This window comes from Aethalodelphis obliquidens, unplaced genomic scaffold (assembly GCF_003676395.1).
Source record: "Aethalodelphis obliquidens isolate GAN/ISIS:26980383/991018 unplaced genomic scaffold, ASM367639v1 scaffold75, whole genome shotgun sequence".
NCBI lineage: Eukaryota > Metazoa > Chordata > Mammalia > Artiodactyla > Delphinidae > Aethalodelphis > Aethalodelphis obliquidens.
In genome coordinates this window covers 832316-835870 of record NW_020838019.1, presented here as the reverse complement: position 1 = coordinate 835870, position 3555 = coordinate 832316, and positions in this window count along the sequence as shown.

The window sequence follows — 3555 nt, the reverse complement described above, 5'->3', positions numbered from 1 at the left end:
ATTTCAGACATACAAAATACTTAAATTTTACAGTGGACACCTGTATGCCAACAGCCTAGATTGTACCACTGACATTTTACTATACTGTATTTGCTTTATCACTTATCTACCCACGTAGCCATCTTTTTTTATGCATTTCAATATAAGTTGCAGGCATTAGCACATTTCCCCATAAATACTTCAGCATACATATCATTACTTAGATTTCAATATTTGCTTAAGGTTTTTGTTGAGATAAAATTTAAATTCAATAAAACGCCTAAATCTTAAGAGTACTTTTCATTTTGACAAATGCCAATACTTGTGTAACACAAACCCCTATTAAGATACAGACTATTACTATCAGCCCAGGAAGTTCCCTCATAACCCTTTTCATTTTATCCCCACCCTTATCCTCCAAGAGGCAAATGCTGCTCTGATTTTTTTCTACCATGGAATAGTTTTCTTGTTCTAGGACTGCATATAAATGGAACTACAGTATGTGCTCTTTTGTGTAAGGCTTCTTTTACTGAGCATAATGTTTTTGAGATTCATCCATTTTGTTGTATGTATCAGTAATTTGTTCCTTTTAAAAGCTGATTCATATCCCATTAAGTGAATATACTACAGTTTGTTTATCTATTTATGTTTACCTATTGATAGACATTTGTGTGTTTTTTTCCCCATTTTGGGTCCATTATGAATAAAGCTGTTATGAATATTCTTGCACAAGTCTTTTTGTGGACATATATTTTCATTTCTCCCGAATAAATACTTAAGATTGGAAATATGGGTCATAGGCTATGTGTATATTTAGTTTTCCTAGACCTTTTTCGAAAGTAATTACAGTATTTTATACCCCCTTCCACTAACATTTGATGTTATTAGTCTTTAATTTTATCTATTCTAGTGGGTGTGGAGCTGAATCTTATTTTGAGCTATTTTCTGCCTTTCACATTATAGGGCATCTAGGGAGGCAGGTCACAACTGGGGTGCTACTCAACAATGAGCAACCCAGGCATTTTCTAGTTTTCTATTCATCCTTCTTAGTGGATTGATGATAATTCCATGCATGTCACCTAGGGTAGCCAGCCTCTAAGATGGCTCCCAATGATCTCTGCCTTTTGGTGTTCTTGCCCTTGTGTAATTTCCTCTCATTGAGTGTGGGCTGGACTTAGTGACTTGCTTCTAATAGAATACAGCAGAAGTGATGTGATGCCACTTCTGAGATTAAGTTATAAAAAGAATGTGGCTTCTGTCATTCTTTCTTGGATCACTCATTCTAGGGGAAGCCAGTTGCCATGTTTCGAGGCACATCTGTGAAGAGCCCATGTGATGAGGGACTGTGGCCACCAACAATTAAATGAATGAACTTAGAAGTGGATCTCCCCCTAGCTGAGCATTCAGATGAGACTGCAGAACCACATCTGTTTTAAGCCGTTAATTTTGGGGGTAATTTGTTATGAAATGATAGATAACTAATACAACACCTCATTGTCTCACTGTCATAAGATGGCTGCTTTACCTCTAGGGCCTCATATTCATGCTCCAGACAGTAAGAAAAGTGTGAAAGGCAAAGGACAAAGAGGTTTTTTCGTCATGAATCACTTCATTTTTATCAGGAACTCAGAGCCTTTCCAAAAATCTCACTCAGCAGACTTCGGTTTACATCTTATTGGCCAGAGATAACACCACATGACCCACTCCTACTTAGAAGATGGCTAGAGAGAAGGGGGGACCTGGATGAAGTTTGCATCAGACAGTTGTCAGTGCCTGCCATGTAAAGCACTTCAAAAGCCCCACAGAGATGAAGACCTCTTCCTTAACACCCACACCAGCCAAGTGCCCTTTTGGGGAGATTTCCATAAAAAGGACCCAGTCAAATGAAATTTTTAGAAAACTCAGGGCCAGGATTGCTGGGCCTGGGTTCCCGATTCATGCCCTACACCATTCTCCTGGGAAAACTGAGGTACTATCTTCCTCTGCTACTTCTATTCCTCCATTTCTTTGCATTAGAAACTTCAGAGTCATCCTGAAAATGTCCATGACCACCACTCTCCCCCAGCAAAATAGCTCCTTAAGTTTTGCTAATATTATGGCCTTCATATTTAAAAAATTCCACCCCTCTCTTTATTGTCCATCCTCTCCCCATGCCTCAGGTCTAAAACCTGAGGTATTTTTCTGGCCCAATCATTATCAACTTCAAATATAATCCTGTTACTCCCCAACTTAAAACCCTTACTGCCCCATTGAACTCAGTATGAAGTCCAAACTCCTTCCCATGGTAGCAAAGACCCTGCCTGCATAGCTGGATATGATCCACATCTCCAGCTTTAACTGTTTGCCTTGCACTTGGTGTGCTCACAACGCTAAACTCCTGACCTCTCTGCCTTTGCTTACACTGTCTCATCTGCCTGGTGAGTTCTCACTTTTGATTGGGCAATTCCACCTGACTTACTTAGGGATTCGGTTTTGGAGATAACTCTTCTAGAAAGCCTTCTAGGACCACCAACACCCTCAACAGTGGGTCAGGTGACCTCATTAGCTGTGTACAAATCCTTTTCCCTTTTGCGGGGGTGGGGGGGTCATATTAGGTTAACCTAGTAGAAAATTCAAATAGTACAATAGGATATGGAATATGTCTCCCTCCTCTTCCTGCCCTCCAGTTCCTATTACCAGTTTCTTAATGTATATGCAAGCATAAATAAATATATTTTCATATTATTTTTGCACAGTCTTAAACAAGGTGTACTATACTTTGTTTTTCTAGTTAATACTATTTTGGAGATCATTATATCACTTTACATACAGAACTATCATTCTTTTGAAGAACTGCAATGACATTTCGTTGTATGCATAACTTAATTTGCTCAAGCAATTTGTTGATGGACACATGGGCTGTTTCTGATTTTGCTTTGAAAAGCAGTGCTGCGAAGTGCAACATTTTTGCACAAATCCATTTGAGCACATGGAGAGTATCTTTCCAAATTCTTAGGTATGGGATTGCAAGATCAAAGGCGAGGTGAATTTTAAATTTTGATATAACACTCTAGTCAACCGACTTATTCTTTCCAACAACAACCCAAATCCCCTGTATTCGAATGTTGGGCCGTCTACACTTCTAGACTACGTGTTTGAGGGCAGGCACCTCCTAGTATTCACATTTGTGTGGCAGAATTGGCCCTCAATACATATTTGACTTAACGAATTTTATACCTCGCAGAACCGAGTCCAGGGCTGGCATATAGCAGATTCATCAGATGTCTATTACAATTCGTCAATGATTAGACTCGCTAACATTTACTGAAGTTTATCAAACGGCAGGATCTGTGCCAAGCGCTTTACCTCCCACCGCTTTTTTCACTCACGTTCTCCTTCCTCCGGGGGAGGGGGCGGGCTCAGCACCACGACCCGCCCTGTCTGTGCATTCGTTGGTCGAGCCTGACGCCCGTTACTGCCGAGTCCCGGCCAAACCACGCCTCCACGCCGTTCGTCTGGCCCAGAGAGGGCGTGTCCATCGTCCCACCGGACGATCCAGTCGGTCTCCTCTCGTGAGAATCGATACGCCCTAGAGGA